Genomic DNA, 18,139 nt, shown 5'->3' on the forward strand with positions numbered 1-18,139 from the left:
CCAAAGCTTCAACTGCGAAAATTTAAAATCTTTGTGCAAATTTTGCCATGTCACCTTTAAAACTCATTGCATAAAGAAGCTTCTTTGAGAAGGTGCTTTATGCATTATTCATAGGTGTTTCTGGCATCTGCCTTCTTACTAATACCTTGTTACAGAATTGAATTTGTTTTTCTCCATTTTTACTAATGCTCTTCCTTGAATACAACTTATACTGTGAGGAACAGAAGAGAGAAGAAATAACATGGAAAGCTGCCTAACTTCAAATTGCCAAAAAAAAAAGAAAAAAATCAGGAAATGCAGTTCTTATTGCTTTTATGTAATCAAGAGAAAAATTAAGCCACAAGAATGCTGTGAGTATAAATCAAAAATACAGATTACTTAAGGGGTACCAATGCTGCCTGTGATTCAGCATGTTTGAATGACCCTTGGAGACTATGTTAATAAACTTTGTAATTTACCGCTAGCAATTGTATTTTTTATGCCACATCCTAAGGCATTTGAACAGGAGTTAGTTATTCCCCAGGTGTTGAAATGACTGGTGTGCTGTCTCAGCTCTCCAGAGAAGTACTGCAGCATTTCCAGAGGTGGGAAAATGCCCCAAAGACCAACCTGCAGGGAAATTTTTCTACCCTGCCCCTACAAACCCCCATACTACTCATTTGTAAATCCATGTCTCCCCCATCAATGTGCATAGGGGATCCCCAGTCGTTTGTTTAGAGTTGCCTTTTGGTCCTCACGACAATGACCTGCAACAACCAGCAGCTCTCGTGGTGGAGTCTGCTTGGCAATGCAGACCTGCACCATGCAGCCCCAGGGTGCTTCATTTAGGGCCCTAGCACCCAGTCACAGGTTAGCATGGTGCTGTCTGGCTGGGTCTCGTAGGGATGAGACTGGGGCGCCCAGTCCCACCAGTGCTGCCCCTTTATCTTTTAAAGAAGTTGCAGGTGAGAAGCACAACGCAGAGCACAGCCACATCTTGGAAACTTGGCCATCCCTTCAGGTGCCCATGGGAGGTCGGTGAAGCCACCTCAGTGTTTCTGAGCAGCATGGGCAAAAATCCTGTGATCTCCATGGAAAGGCTCTGGGGACACTAAAAACAGTGAAGAAGAAGAGATGAAGGGTGGCATTCACCTTCTGCTGCTTCTAGTGGGAGAGAAGTGCTGTGGGGGAGAACATTGCTGTTGCTGGGGACAGAATTTGTCCCCAGTCCTTCTCTGCAGCAACAAGCTGCCCCCACACTCCTACCCCATCCCCAGGGGCACTGGCAGGACCTGCCATCCCTGTTCCCAGGACTTCAGCGTCGCAGAACTGGCAAGCAGGCTGTGGCTGTTTAGCTGCTCGGACATATCCCTGTGTTGTGCTTAGAGCTGACCCTGAGGATGGGGATAGTTTGGACACTGTGGACTGCATGGGCACGCGTGTGGTTAGCACAGGGGGGCAGCCCAGCTCCACGCTGTGGGCCTTGGCTTGGCCCTGGGGTGCATGAGCAGGAGGCAGGGCTGCCAGCAGCACAGAGCAGCCCAGGGAAGTCTGAAATCCTCCCTGTTATCCTCAAGCCCTGTAAATGCTGCCATACTGATGGCTCTGCAGCCCTAACCTTGTCTTCTACTCAGCTGGGAAAACTGGAGCCTTCAAGTGGCCCCGGGGCAGATTGGCAATGCACGGCAGAGCAAAGCCCATCATTTCACCACACTAATCGCACCCTTTCTGAGGGGGCTTTTGCTTGTGTTTCAGCTGGGTTGAGATTTAGGCTTTAAAAACCAGACTGAATTGGTAACCAGCCTGGGGGCATTAGTGAAGTGGGACTGGCCATGGAGGCTGGGGGATCATCTGTGGAATATGCTGCAGAGCTTTCGTGTATCTCACTGGGGTCCTCACCAACTCTGCTGAAGTGACTATGGGAACGGCATGGGAGAAGGTTCAAATCCACAACACTGTTTGTTATTGCCACTGCCTGGAGTTCACCAGTCCCTGCTATGGCAACTTTTGGGCAACGACATCTTGAAGTGAGAGCACATTGTGGGAATAGCATTTGATCAGAAGAAAACATTGTGTGGCAGCTCTGGACTTCCCTGCTAGTCATGCTCAGGGCTGCGGTGAGACTTTTTGACTCTACAGCATCTTCTCACAAGCCATGAGTTAGGGGGAGGCAGGGGAGGTTCCTCTTTGGGGTCCCTCTCAGTCTTGCCCGGGTTCAGCACCCTGCTGTGCACCCTGGTCTAGCAGTGCTGTGGGATGCAGAAGAGAGTCCCTGAACAGAGGATGTGGCCTGCAGGCTCCCAGGTTGGGTTTGCTCAGCTGAGACCCCTGTCTGTCCCATGCTGGTGAATGCGGCTGCCACCACCCCGACACACAGCAGGCGCTGAGCCCGGGGGCCTGGCATCTGACACAGCTTCTAGGCGTGAATCCCCCACAAATCTGTAAGGACTAAAAGGGGGAAAAAACCTCAAAGAGTTTTGATGTACTCCTTTAAAAAAAAAAAAAATCAACCTTTTTTTTTTTTTTGGCCTTTTTTCCCCCCACCAAGTAAACCTGCTAATTAAGCTAGCAATATCTTCATTGCAACTTCCAATTGGCAGGGCTGGGCCAATCCTTTTGTTCTTATTAATTAGCTCTGCACTAATGACTTCTTTAGAGCAGGGCTGGTTCTTGCTGGGGAAGGTTCTAGCACATTTGCTGTGGTGCTGGCTGGACTTGAAGGCCCGGCTTTGGGGAGCTGCACAAGGGCAGAAGAAATAGCAGCCAACAGAGTGAGTTTGATCTGATCAGCCATGTGGAAATGCAGCCCAGAAATGCTGTAGGGAAGCTGTAAATGTAACTTGTGTCCCTGAGCTTTTTTATTTATCTTTTTATCCACCCCAATTACTGAGGCGGAGGTTTGGGTTTAGAGTGGCAATTGGAAGCAAGGAATCTAGGAGGGTTATATTTAAATGAAAATACATTGAAGTTTTTTCTGAGGAACTTTTACCCTGGCTGTCAGTATGTCCAGCGAGAGGTTAATGGGAGCCTTTTAAAATGTAGCTGGAGGAAAAAGAAATGCTGTTTTCCAAAAGCAACAGAAGCCCCAGCATGCAGTTTCTGGGACTAGTGAAGAAAAACTGGATGAAAGCAGGAGGTTTTTAGAAAGAAAAGACTGTGAGAGAGTGTGTCATTGGCATCTGGAAATGTTAGTCTTTACTTTTAAGACTTTTACCTTGGAAGGCAACAAAGAAGCGCACTTGAGTAAAGATAAAGCACTGCAGCCAAGAAAACCTTCCGGTAAGCAGCTTAAAACAATACACAGAATTTTAGCTGCAAAGCCCTACAGGGGCCAGTGCTTCAGACTGGGAAAACTTTGACAAAAGGCAGCCTGGCCCCTGGCAGTGAAGCGAGGCTCGTGCTGTTGTGTTGTGGGGTGCAGGTTTCCTCTAGAGTCGCTTTGCTACAACTTGTTGCTGCCTGTTGAACTCACTGAAGCAGGTCTCCCTGCAAAGTCTGCCCCTGTGCACCTTCACCCTGCCCTCGCTGGCCTCCCGTACCTCCCAGAGAGCCACCAAAGAGCAAAGCTGTTTGCTTTAAAACTGCCATGCATTTCCCCAAAACTCCAGTCCCCCCAGACCTTGCCTCCTGCCACCTCTCAAACTGCCAAGTGCTAAGACCTGAAATCATCCAGGTTTAATGCCTCTCCCCAGTGCTCTGAGCTGCTGAAGTTATTGCAGCATTTATGAGCTTGCACTGGGAGCCTGTGGCTAGAGCGAAGCGAGTTTTAATTTGTTCAGAGTCCATGTCAAGCCTAAATGGTGTTATATCTGGGGAGTCTGGCTCTGCTCCATGGACCAAGGTGGTTAATTAATGAAGGATTTAGCTTTTCGTCCAAGTAATAATTTTCACTGGACCCCAGTACTTTGTGGACAAGTGTCTGTATCAAAATGACAGATTGAATTGGGTAAAGGAGGTCTGATGTGAAGAGATAATGACTGAACTACCTGATTAGTATGGAGGAGGTACAGAAAAGCAATTAAAAAGGGAGATCTGAATATTTGGGGACATAGGATCGGCTAATGAGAAAACAGGAGGAAATACTGGAGAAAAAAAAAAAGGCAAGCGCTGGGTTAGGAATACAAATCCTTTAAAGAGAAACCAGAGGAATGAATTAAATATCATTCTGAGATTAATAAGAGACCTCTCGTAATAGACTTTATTGGAGCTGACTCCTCTGATGGTCCCTTTCCATCTCAGCAGCACATTTCATTATGTTTTCAGGTTTGTTTCTTAGACTTAATGTGCTTTCCTAGGCATTTTTTAAGGTCAATATAAATAAATCTCTGGGTTCCAAAGGTGGAATCTAATTGGAGCTTAAGAAAGAGCAAGCAGAAGGGAAGAATATGGCTGAGTACATAGGAAATTAGAAATAAGAATAAATAGCATCATGGGACTTGGGGAAAGAACAGAGATAACCGCACAGTGTGAGATGAATGCATGAAAAAGTGGAAAATTTTAGCCTGGTAGAAAGAGGAAATGGGACGTGTTGCCGCAGACGTGACAGCAGATGGCAAAATTGAGCTACAGAGACAGAGCACAGAAACAGCTGGAGAGATTAGAAGAGGTTGTAAAGGTGATGCAGATTTGCTGCCAACCAAGCAGAATAAATGCAGCCTCCTCCAGTCGCCATGGAGGTCCCGGCTGGGAGCTCAGCTCATGGCTGGCTCCAAGGCACGCTTTCGGCACGCTTGGCCTGGGCTCCGGGTTATGTGTCCTCTAGCAACACAACTTTCTGCAAGTCTCAGTAACACCCTGGTTTTGTTCCACTCCTGAGGCCATGGTGGCCATGCACTTGGTTTCCTCTTCCCACTGGTGTCTAACCCCAGCTGGGAGCAGCATGGTTTTGGTTGCTCTTGCTAATTTAAAACATAAACCCCAAGACTCAGCATCTCCTGCAATCACACCGTGGCAGCAGTGACCTGGCAAAAGAAATGTCAGCTTCTAACCATCCTGTAGCTCATCTCAGCATCCACTCCCTCCTACTATCACGCTCATGAGAAAGGGTGGTGGTCTTGGCAAGGGGCCTTCCAGATGATCACTCTGGGGAGCACTGAGAACTAAGAGAAACACTGAGATTAGAGTGGGGCTTCCTACAGAGAACCCTTTGGTAGGAAGGCTCATCTCCTTACCCCATGGTAGCTTTGGCTTAAGAGCTCCCAGTGGTTTGAAGCTAAGATAGGAGGCCACAAGGACACTGGGAAGATGGATGCAAACTGGAGTGTGCAAAAACCATTGGAAGGATTGAGGAGGAGGGTGTTGGGAAATAATCTTTGGTATCAGTTCATTGACTTTCTTTAGTCTTTCAAGCACTGAGCCTTCTCCAAGGGGAAGGGAAATCCACCACTTCCCAAAATGGCTTTTTTTTTTCCTAAGAAGGAAAGAAGCTGTATGTTCTCCTGCTATTTCAAAAATGCAGATTTTTTTGTTTTTAATATCTAGAAAAAAGGAAAGGGTTGTGGGTGTGGGTTGGTTTTTTTTTTTAAATACCTAGGAAAAGAGGTGTAGGGTAGGTAATCCAAACCAGGGAATAAGTCCTGTATATAGTTATGTCTTCTAAAACAAAAAATACTAAGGCCTGGCTCTCCTCTCTCATGTACTGGTGTACGCTCCGTAGTTCTACTGATGTTAGTGAATCCTTGAAGGTAACCCCTTTTCATGCTTAGATGTACATCTAATGAAGATTCATGGCTTCAAAGTTGTTCTCAAGCACCAGAGCTGGTGTCATTCTTAACTAAGCCATCCGCTAGTTAATAAACATCACACAATCATCTGCATATTTAATGCAGGGCAGAGAATTTTATGGAGAAATCTATAGCTTTTAATCCAGTGATGAATCATTTATGGGATTTTGGATTATTCACTTTGCACTGAATTAAGTTGTCTCTCTTTCACCAAGTGAGACCCCCCCCGACATGGTCTGTGTCAGGGACCAGGCTGCACAGTGATGTATGTTGCTGGGATGAATTATTTATTGGACGTTTTAGATCACTTGCCCAGCAGTGAACTAAGCTCGTTAATTTTAAATCTGTTCATATCCATTCCTATGTACATAAAAAAGATTTTATGTACATGAAATTCATCTCTCCTTCTTCCTCCCTCTCCCTCCAGTGCACTAGTGAATTATCCATGAAGTTTGGGTTGGGTTAGTTTTGGATGCAAACTTTCCCTTAGGGAATGCAGTGACAGTGCCCTGGCGTGAAGGACTATTTAACCAAGCCATTTTTGGACCTGGTCTGCAGAAGGTGTTTGTGTGAGCCCTTCAGCTCTCAGTTGTGTCCTACTTTAAAAACTGTGGAACTGAAATGATTGTGATTTCTCAGCTTGTAATGCACATGGTACAATCCTCTTAAGCCCAAGGGAGCTGTGCAGAGAACTTATCAATGGACCTAGTATGGTGATTAGGGAAACTCCCATAGGCAGTAATGATCAAGCACCGAGTTTGGTTTTTTTTTTTCCCATTTCAACCTGCAAGCCTCAGCCCATGCTGGGGCAGAGCTCTTTCCCAGGGCTTTCCTGTGAGCTCTGCTTCAAGGACAAGGGGAAATCAGTCTCTCAATGGAATGGTGAGTCAATGCTGCTTTTGAATTCTGCTTGGTGTTTTATGCCCCTGGTCCATTATCTAATGGAGAATATGATGAGGTAATTATGGAAATACACAAATTGCAACCTCATGAATACCAAAGAAATTCGTGATGATTGATCCATGCTAAAAGAATGCATAAAAATGCAAATCATTTGTAAATGGGGAGCAGTAAATCTTGTTAATATTAATAACTTAGAGCATTTAATTGCATCAGGTCTGGATGAATTCTAACCAAAGCCCTCTGAAGACAGGTTTTTAAGACTCTATCCTGTGAACTGTGTACCATGAGGTCAAGGGGATCTCTAACTTGGATCCACTTGGTGTGTGGTTACCTTTGGCTCCTTCCATAGTCGAGGGTGGGAGGATGGGACTGGTCCAGAAGATGACCCAGCCCACCCAAGGGAAGGTGGCAGATGCTTTTTTGTGGGAGGACTTCAGAACTCATTTGGGCATTGCTAACTATGTGCAAGACCCTGGACCCATATCATAGGGACTCACAGTATGAGACTTTGTGTCTGCTGTGTGGCTTTGACAGTACAGTTGGGTTAAATAGCACTGTCGGGGACAATGTCCTGGGTGTATAAAACCTCATTGCCTCATCAGACATGCAGGCTCTGTCCTAGCTGGACCAGTGCTGGGGAGCATGGCGCTCTCTGAAGTTAATGAGTGGATTGTCTCTGAGGTGGGATCAGGTCTCCATCTTCTTCTCTAGGGCAGGATGTCTGTGTCATTCTTGCTTTTTAAAAGTAATTTTTTCCCAGTTGCATTATTAATAATTAAGAGTATGCAGTAGGCTACCAAGTAAAGAGGTCTGGTAAAGTGCATCATGTTGTCTCTGCAGAAAGCTGGCTTATCAGCTGTGGGCAAAGATGTCATCAACCTGCTGAGTTATGCCAGTTTTCTCAGTCTACCAGCACTTCTGACAAGCTTGTTCCACATTGGGGCTCCAGTGTTAATGGTCGTGCTCTGGACACCATCAGCATCATTGATCTGAGCATCTCTACAGGCTCTGTGGCGGCTGTATCACAGCACAGAGGAGATGGTAGAGAACTGGAGCCTGCAGAGGACTTGGAACTTGCAGAAGGCCATTAAATGAATCGGTCATAAAACTGGAATGAGAGGCCATTGACCGTGAATTGCAGTGCTGTTTCTGATCAACCTGATCCCTTCTTCTCTCTCTACGTTGCTTAGTTTACAAAGCTGGGGAATGTGTTCATCATTGCTGAGTGGTTTACTAATACCATAGCTGCATCTTAAGCACGGGTATCGGGAAAACAAAGGCCACAGGTGAGTGAGCTGGGGATATATATAGGTGATGACTAAGTGCCTCTGCTTTCCCTGGGAGCCTGCTCTGCTGTGGTTGCCTCCTTCAGAGAGACTTCATGGGGAAAAAAAACCCTCCAGTGCTGAAGAGGAACAGAGCTGGTTTATTAAGCTTGTTGAGAAATGCCCAATGTGGATGTATGGATTACGAAGCCCAGGGTAGTCCTATGACAGCAGTGTCACCGGAATGGTTTAAACAATTTTAATACTGGAAGCAAGATGCTGGGAAGCTACAGGGCCTCCCTTTCTGCAGCATAAGTACTGCTTGGCCGGTTCTTCTGTGGGCTAACGACGGGGCTGGGATTTATCTTCAGGCTTCTCTCTGGGTTATGTCATATCATATTGCATCTTGTTTGGCTTTGCGGGAGGTGTTCCCAGCAGCATCCTGGGGAGGAAAGGGAGAAGAAATTCCAACTGTGTTCAGATTTTTGCCTTTCTTATGCTGTTGTTGTCATACCTCTGGCCAGGTGTGGAGGGCTTCTGTTAGGAGTCTGCTGGGTTGAGATTCCCCCTAGACAGCCACTCACTGAAGCTTTCCCAAGCCATTAACAAACTCTTTGTTTCTTTCTTTTCCTTTAAACTTTGCCAGGCTTGTCAGTGGCTGGGTGTTTGGTAGGGTTCATATTTATCGGCTTCTTCTTCCCTCTTTAGTTCATTCATTTCCTGTCGATAGCTGAGTTATTCTACAAAAGAAATTAGTTTTATAATACAAAGATACTGGATGGCACTTTCAGACACGATGCCTGCAGCTTCATAAAACCTGATGAAAGAGAGGAATATTCCAAGAGAAAACGAGAAAAGGTCATGATTTATTGCTTATAAACAGCTCCCTGGATCTTATTATCTTTGCTGTGTGGAAGCCTGGAGATCTAGATTGGGCTTTATAATTCACATCGAAATTCATTGTATCACATGTCTCCTGTAAAGCCACATTTTTGAATGATACGGCAAACCCTATTAAACAGGTACTCATTAAACTACAACACCTTATAAATTCTTCCTGAGTTTTGTTGACAGTACACATCAAACACAAACCATTAAGTGCTTTTCATTTTCCTGGTAGTGTGCGATCATAATGCATTACATGACAAAATAATGTGTTTACATGACAGATTTAATGCTTGATCTGCTGCATGAAATGCTTCTGAGCACCAGAAGATAAGAGAAAAATGTAACATTATACTTCCAAGTGTCTATTAATTCTTAACTAATAATAAATTACAGTGGGATGCTGATAGAAATGGATGAGAGGCACATGCACATGGGAGGAATTCATGAGGATCAGTGACACAGCAATGAATACTAAATGCAGACATCATAACTAGAGCTAAAACGAAGCATTTCTATGTTGGCAAGAGAGCTCCTAGAGCCTGTGGACTTGCTGCTGCTCCATGAGTGTGTGTTTCTTCTTTTGTGTCCTGACAGCCCGCACTGGCTTGTAGTGAAAATCATGTTAGACTTACTTTCACTTGTCCCTCCCTCCAAAATGGTGCCAGCAAGGAGTCCCAGCTTGCCCTGTCCTGGGAATTGGCCAGGCACGTGGCCAGCACTGAAACTGAACACCAACTCCGGGGACATGAGGGTGCCCTATGCTGCCCCGGCAGACCTTCCTACCAGCCCTTTGTGTTACCCTGGAGCTGAAAGGGTTACCCACTTGTCCCTCTTAAACCTTGTGAGCAGCAAGGCTTGCTATAGTGAGTCGTTCTTCTTTATAAATTGTCAGCCTGTGCCTAGCCTGACAGCCGAGGGAGCACCATGGGATGGCTCTGCGGACCGGGGAGCAGCTCCGCAGACCTTGCAGCTCCACAGCAAACCTCTGCATGGATGTTGTGCAGGGAGGATGGGTTCATTGAGGGACAAGGGCAATCACCAATCCCCCTGGGGCTGGGAGAGCCAAACAAAAGTCAACCCTTGCTTGCAAGGGTTTCCTTGCAAACTGTCTCCCACCAGCAAAAGAAAGTAACCAAGTTTCTGTTTTTTCCAGCCAAAAGGCCCTTTTTTTTTTTCCTCCTTGGCTCCTCTAGCTGGGAACTGGTCCATCCCTGCACCTCCTGTGCTGATCCATGCAACCTGTGCACAGCACTGGGCATGTGGCTTCCCACCCTCATCCTGCATGTCCCAGCCACTCCAGCCCACGTACCTCCAAATCAAACCCCAAGCGAAGGTTTGCTCCCATGTGAATGAACTGTTGTGTCTGAGCAATGATTTCATGCTTTGGTTTGGGTAGTGCTTCCTACTTGTCTTCAAAATAGAGCACAGACAAATTTAGTCTCAAGGCATTCTGTGCCAAATTTCATTTTTTTCTTCTGCAAACTTCTAAAAGTAAACTGTTTTTACTTTTTTTGTTTGTTTGTTTTCATCAAAAGTGGTTGCTAGTTTTGGAGTTTCTTTATGAAGCATTGCCCTTCAACAGCTGTCATTTCTCCACAGTGCTGGTAGTCCACCGCCAACCCTTTCCCTCCATGCAACCCTACTGTAATCCACAACTTTTAGTTGACTTCCAGCCCCAGCAGATAACTGTCAGGGCCTTGAATTTGGAATTTCAAGAGTGATATTCAGCCACTTCACAAGTTTAGAGTATGAGGGCAGCTGTGTCTATTAATCTTTAAAAAGAACCCAAATCTCTGGTTTTTATTGCAAGTGGGAGCTAAGAAGGAATTGGTATGTGAGAAAACAATGCTGTAATAATGACATACAATCAAAGGGAGGGTAATAAACCTGCTAGTTCTCTATATTTACTGGGGGAGTTTGCTGGGGAGCAGGAGCTGAGGCTTGTGTTAACTACAGACAGCTTTCTCCTTTCAGTTTTTATGGTTTTCTCAATCACTTTGCTCATCTGCTGCTGGAGGCTTTTATTTGCTGATAAGGGCTGTTAACCAGTTGGAAAGTCAGACCAATGAAGTTATGTAAAATGCAGCAAACAGTTTTTGGCAGGTTAGAGCCATGGTGCCGGAGGAGTGAGGGAGATGGGGGGGCTCCTGCCCCTCCTGTTGGAAGGGGAAATGTCCTGAGGAAGGGACAAATTGCATTAAACCATATATATATCTCACTGTTTTACTGCAATTTGTCCCCGCCTCAGGAGGGGACATATATACATATATGTAAGTATATAGGTGTATATATACACATACCTATATCTGTCCCTGCTCCTTGGCATCTGCTGGTGCTGATGGGACAATGAGTTCCTCTTGCTTATTCTGTTCCCTCTTTTTTAGAGAAATTTCTAAAGTCTCCTTTAACAGGGAAATGAATAACAAATGCTGATTTGCAATGGGAGGGGAGCTCAGACTGCCTTGCCCCAATGCAGTGGTGCGAGCAGCATCTCTTAGTGAGGAAATGACCAGTTAAACTCCAGGAATTCTTGGAGGTACATTAAAGGCTACTTCCAAAGTGACTTCGTAGTACCTTTCCTTATCTGGAGGCAAACAATAATAGAAATGGAGAAAATGCCTGACTTTAGCATTGCCATTTTCCTTTGAGCAGTCTTCAGAGTTGTGTCTCTGCAAGCCTGGATGCAGGGAATAGTGCTATGGCTGCAGCATTTTCTTTTCTAGCAAAAGAGTTTCTAGGAGCAGAGCACCAAATGTGTGTAGGCTTCCCCATGTTTCCATGGGTGCTTCGAAAAATCCCAGGCTTTGCTGAGAATTCAGATTTTCTTGTTTATAAGCTGTGCCTGTCAGTGTGATCTTATGGCATTTTGCCCCCGAGACAGTATTTCTAACCTCTGGAGCTCTGCGTATGATGCTACTGCAAAATTCAAGAGGAGAGTGCTATTAGTTTGAGTTCTTAAAGGGATATTCAGCATGGGAAGCTGGAGTGTAGGACACAAGGTCTTATGATCCATGGTGAACCTGGCTTTTTTGGTTTGGGATTGGAAATTTATTCTATACAGGATTTTTTTTGCAGAGGCAACAGTGATTCTGGGTATGCTTTGTTTTGCTTCCTCAGCTATTATTTATTCATTCTTATTTGCCCCTTTCTGAGAGAATTAAAGATTCATCTGGAATATCACATCTGGAAGGTCATGTACAATTTTTTTATATATATATATATATATATATTTATATATATATATATATAAACCCCAAAACCTATATAGTTTTTAATGTTAAAAAAACTAAAACCAAAAAAACAAACCCAAACTAAAAAACTTCTCCCAATATCCAGCTACTATCTTTCAGGTCCCTCTTGCAAATTGCTAACATAATTCAGTCGACCTGAGTGCACTTTTAACAGTTTCTCCAATTTTACAATTTTTAAAAGGTTTCTAATTTGCTTTAGGTCATTTCATGTCCCCAGAGTTGTGGATTCTCTTTAAACCCTGTATTTCTCACTAACAGTTTGTAGGTCTCAATTACTGCAGTACAGCAACATCTAGTTTTCAAAAAATTTCCTGGAAAAGCAGGCATCCTTTTCAAATCTCACCTCCATTTGGTCATCACTTGAAAAATGAGGAGCATCAGATTTTACAAAAGCATTTCAGTTCCCCTTCACTATTTCAGAATCTGTTTACCTGAAACAAATTGGAAAAATTCTATAGTACCTTCTTGTAAAGTCTTACCTCTCTCAGATTGTGTATGATAGAAAGGCACCTCCCTCCCTCCCTCCCTCCTACTTTTAGTCTTGAGAAATTTCCATCTACCCACAAAGAAGTATGAAGTCAAAACTGATGACTCTGTCTGGAAGTAGTCCACTATAATGTGACAGCTCCTCCTCCCCGGAGCAGAGCAGCAGCACCAGTAGCCTGGGAGAAATACTGCTAACTGCAACAACCTATTCACTTGGTTTTCCTTTTCCTCTCTGGAAACAGTTTGTTCAAAGCCCTCTGCAGTGAGGGAGCCTGAGAGAATAGTTTTAAAAGGTCTAGGAAAGGATTTACTCTTTGCATTAGTTGACAGACTGCTACTTCAGTGTAGAGCAGTTAATTGAAAACCAGGGAAGGAAAGGCCGTTAAAACCTGAGTATGATGTGAACCTTGGCTCGAGGTAGTAAAGCCCAGCTTTCAAGCTAGTTTCTTCCCTGTTTCTTTCTTGAAAGAGATGCAAGTTCAAGGGATGGAGCTCTGAGGGTTTTTGGATGGTCATAAAGCTGCTTGGTACTGGTGGAACATCTCCTGCTGCTGAGCAGAGTGAGTGCAAGGTGCTTGCTGCAAAAGCCTGATGGGGCTTTGACTGAATGCTAGTTAGAGTAACTGATTTCCTCTATTTCTATAAACCTATGTGTATAAACTTCCCAAATTGCTATTGCATCTGGTCTTTCTCCTCTAGCAGTCTGGATTTTGGGTCCAGCGCGTTGTGACATGGTCACAGCAGAGTAGGTTGGTGCCCTGACCCCATGCCTTCTGCTACCTCACGGGCAGGGGTTGCTGCATTCGCGCTTGACAGATTTGCCCAGCTGCTTCATAATTTGGAAGATCACTTTCCAAACTCTGGTCTCTTAACTGTGTATAATATTGGCACTGAATGTGAGCCTCACTTCAGGAAAGGCTGGTATGAATCCTTTTAGAAAAAGTATAGCCAGCGCGTCTGCCCATATGTATGCTGGTGTGTGCAGTGGGTCCCCTTTTCTAGCCTCTGCAGGAAGGATTTGAGATCTCCTTGGCTGATGTTACATTTTCTGATGGAGATGCATTAAAAATTGATTACTTTTTTTTAGCAGGCTCCACTACTTTCCTGCTGGGACTATTTATGTAGAACTAGATTTAAACATCTCCTATTTACTCATAAATTTTATTGACCTGGTAAAATCCATGCCATTTTCAGCAAAGCCTGTTCCATTCGGAAAAAAGATATAAATCTCCTGACTTCAGAAAGCTTTTCTAAAAAACCCTCATCTGAGGCACAAGTGGGGTCAAAGCAAGCTAGAAACTGAGATGCAAAGTTTTCTGTGCCTTCTCCTCACCCAAGCTGCCACCTGATACCAAAACCTACCAGTGTTGTTTTCCCACATTAAATCCCCCCAACCATCAGGAAGTTTTACTTCTCGGCACTGCTACTTGTGGGTTAATAAAATCCACAGTCTTAGCAGACTCAGCTGCTTTCCTCCTGCTGCACCATCTTTGAACCCCTCCGAGACCCAGAAATGAGGCACACAGCTGGCTGTCACCTCCAAGGGGCTCAGCCTGCGACTTGCTCCCAGGGTGATACTATGCCTTGATACCGCGTGTCCTATAAAGTGTAATTGCTGCTGCTTTCTTTTAAGACAGGACCAGAGGAAGGAGAGGTGCTGAGGGAAAAATGCCTTCTTTATAAAGTAACCTGTGAGTTACAGCGTGTGCTCATGCATTGGAAATCAGGAATTCATTTCCACCCTTCTCCTGAGGGAGTCTAAACCCACTTCTCCCGAGAAAGTGGCCGAGCCAGTGGCTGCTCTGGAGTAGGGACACTTTCCTCATTGTCTGGAGCTAGGATACTGCAAAAAAAAAAAAAGATCTGGGTCCCACTGGTGGCAGAGAGAGAGAAAGTACTGTCACAAAGGAGCGGGATACAGTGAAAGGGAGACCTGGGCTCTGAAACCTACCTCACCATTGCTTTGCATTTTCCATTCAACACCCACTCAACCAAGTATATAAGCTTTTGGACCAGTAAAAAAGTCCTTTTTCCTCTCTGTGAAAGTCTTAGCAAGCAGCTTATACCCATGTAGATCCTGTGCTCCTTTTGCCTGTTAAGAAGATTGCAGGTGGATCATCCCTCTTGGTGGTTCAGCTTTGGCTGGATCATTTCCAAGGCAGCTACTAATCCCTGTGCAATGCTCCTCTTCCAGGCCCTTCACTCCAGGATCTGGATCCACTCCAGTAGCCAAGCACCTTTACTCAACCCCAGAAACTGCCATGCCTAAATTTCAGATGCAGAAGGTACTTTCATCCAGCCCCGAGTGTATGCACACAGGAATAAGTGAGCTACTTGATGAACTGATTAAAGATTTATAGTTCTTAGAGCACATAGCCGTCTTTTGGGGAAAATCCTGGGTCAGACATCCATCTCTGTCCTCACTAATCCACGTATTATTCTCTCTCATTACTTTGTATTGATTCATTTCCATTTCATGTTGCAGCACTGAGTCACCAGTGTGTGTCTGATATTGCAATACATTATTTAGCTGTCTCCTGCCTCTTTGGTATTTGGTGGCACCTGTTAGCACGGTTGACTCCTCTCTGTCTATTTACTTAATGATGGTACCTTTGTTTTTTTCTTAATAATGCCAACATCCTACTGGTCCATTAGCTGGTCATATTCTGCCGGAATCCAAAGTTAACTCTTTTGTGCCCTCTCTTTTCTTTCCATTTTACTACCTGCAAAATGTTATCAGGAATTGTTTTTGTCTCCTCTGACTGATACAGATCACCTCTATCGCCAGGTGATACAAACCCCATTTATGGTGTCATCCCATGGGAATTCGCATAGAAAAACAGAGAGCAGAGAGCTCTCCTCTGCTTTCACATACCTCTAGGCTGCCACTCAACCACTGGAATGAAGTACCTGGGATATTTAGGGAGCTTTACAAGAGAATACGTACCCAGACTGAGTGCCACGCAGACCTGATATAGTAGGACCAGACTTTGGCCTATTTTCTCTCTTCATCTGTATATTTTTGACTAAACATTTCAAGTCAGGGATTCCCCTCCCTCTAAGGAAGGGAGGGTGGGACCTGATTTCCTGGTTGGGGTTCCTAGGCGTTATTTTAACACAAATAGAAATCCTTTTCTCTTCCCAAAGCCCACCACATCCCAGATACTTGTCTCTCAGAATATGGGAGGAAACCGGCAAGTGGTTCTTGCTTTCTAGTGACAAGCAAGTCACTGCAGCGAACAGCAGGCCCAGTGCTGTGCTCCTGCTTGGGCTGAGTGTAGATGTGGGCTGGCATTGCTTTCACAGACACGGACGCAGATGAGCGACATGTTCTGCAGCTGCCTGCTTGCACAGTCCTTGTTTTTCTCAACGACTGGTCCCTCTGAAGAGGGACTGCTCCATGTCTCTCTGGGCATGACCCACTTGCTGCCTCTAATCGGTTGTGATGGGCTTTTAATATTTTAAAATGTCAGAGAACGTGTATCAGTCCCAGCGGTGATGAAACCTTTCTTCGATGTTCCCAGGCTTGTAAAAGTGGTGTTGCAAGGGACTGCAGAGCACTTCTGTTTAGTTTCAAATCTACTTGTAACAGCTGGGCTGTATCATCTCCTGTGCTCAAAGCAGCACGGCACGGCGATCCCTCTCAGCAGGCTGCTTTCTCGGTCTCAGCTGCATCCCTTCAGGGTGTCTCTCATCCGACTGGCCCTTCCTGAAATGCATAGCAGATGCAGAGTAACAGTCTCCTCTTGTGATTTCTCATCATTTTCCTTTGCTGGACTGCCTGAGCAACAACGGCAATAACTCTAGCATTGCTCTCCATCAATTAGAAAATCCTGTGAGTTCCCTAAATTGCAGCTATTCCTCCCACTTCCTCTGGATTCACAATAATAATAAAAGACAGCTGGACTGTGCTGTGTAACTCCTTCCTTGCTTGGCCAGAATGCCCTCTTTCGCAAGTTTTGAGGACATGGCAATACCTTAACTCCAGGACTTCAGTAACCTGACTATGCCGACAACTGCCCCATCCCACAGCTGCATAGAAAAGAGTCAGCTGTTGGAGAGACATCACAGCAGGCTTTAGGAGGGGCTTGGCTGCTGGAAGTAAGTGTTGCTCAGAAACATCTGTATGGGCTCCCTGCGACTGATAATGTGAACACAGAGGTCTTGCAGATAATCCACTGAAGTATTTTTAGGAGGACTAAAAGCCCTCAAATTTTTAATTCCTTTTTTATTTTCCACCTTGTCAAGCACATGGGCCTCAGCTGTATAGTATCCCTAACCAAAATGGAAATGAGGTCCCGTTGTCCAGAGAGACAATTTCTGCCACCCCTATTCAGACTTTGGCTCCCATTCATCTGAGAAGGGCTGCACCCCCGGAGAGTGATGCAGGTGTTAGGGCACCAGGGCTGACCTCCCAGCAAATGCTGTTCTTATTTCCTGGGTTGTGAGTGGCATCTGGTGTATGCCTGTCCCTGCTGCGGTAAGATGAGCTTTGACTCAGTTCTCCCATGAGAAGAGTGGGATCTTGACTAAACCATCGTCCAGCAATACACTCAGTTGTGCTTTGGAGATACTGCTCAAGGGCGTGGGAACTCCACCAGGATTAGTCTGAGATCTCCTTGTTTCGTTTCTGGTTTGATTGCATCCAAATCACAGCCGCAGTTTCTTACCGTGCCTTTCTCCACCCAGCACCAATATTTCTTCCCTATGAAAGAAGAAATATTTCTTCCCTTTTGACTTTTTTGATAAACAAATTTGACCTTTAAAATGTCCCATGGACTCTTACTTTTCTAAATCTTAAATTGTTTTGTGCTTCTCTTTTTCAGCCGGTTCAATTTTTTAATACGCTTTTAAAAAAAGCCATCGGCACCAGAGTTGAACCAACATCCTGGGTTTGTCTCGCCAGTGGCACAGTTGGGAGTAAAACTCACCTTCTTCCTTCTGCTTGCTCCTGTGTGGTTGAGCTGGATATGTCCCCAGTCTTTAATTCAAATACTTCCTGTGATAGAAAATCTATCAGGCGCTAATGGAAGCTGTTCCCATGGTTAATTACTCTCTTTGGTCTGCAAAAAAAAAAAATAATTAGAAAATGACTCCCCATACTTAGCTTGGATTGATCCAGTTTCAGCTTCCAGCCATTGGGTCTTATCCTGCCCCTGTCTGCTAGATTAAAGAGCTCTTTCTTAATAGAAAATCGTGTGGATACTTTAGTGACCTCTTAACCTTCTCTTGGTGAAATCAAATAAACGGAGGCTCTTTGGTCTCTTACTGCAAGGCAAGCTTTCTTGACGAGGGTTGGGCAGGCCAGCAGGGTCCAGGTCAGAGATCACAAAAAAAGAAAATATTTATGTTCTTGGCCCACTTTCTGGAAACCCAAAATAGATGAACTGTGAGAAGGGATTGGGCACTTAAATACATTTCCTCTCTCCCCTCTGCATGATTCAAATTAACAGAGAACTAATGGATAAAATTAATTAGGCGCTGTTTCATCCCTCTCCTTCATGAAAAGGCAGGTGAACATTAAAATACATTAAATATTACTTTCTTATGAGCAAATTGAGATTCCATACAAATACAGTTAATTAAAGATCGAGACCAGCCAATTACATGAATATATACAAGAATGATTTGAATACGGGTGCTA

The sequence above is a fragment of the Gymnogyps californianus genome, chromosome 14 (assembly GCF_018139145.2).
Source record: "Gymnogyps californianus isolate 813 chromosome 14, ASM1813914v2, whole genome shotgun sequence".
NCBI lineage: Eukaryota > Metazoa > Chordata > Aves > Accipitriformes > Cathartidae > Gymnogyps > Gymnogyps californianus.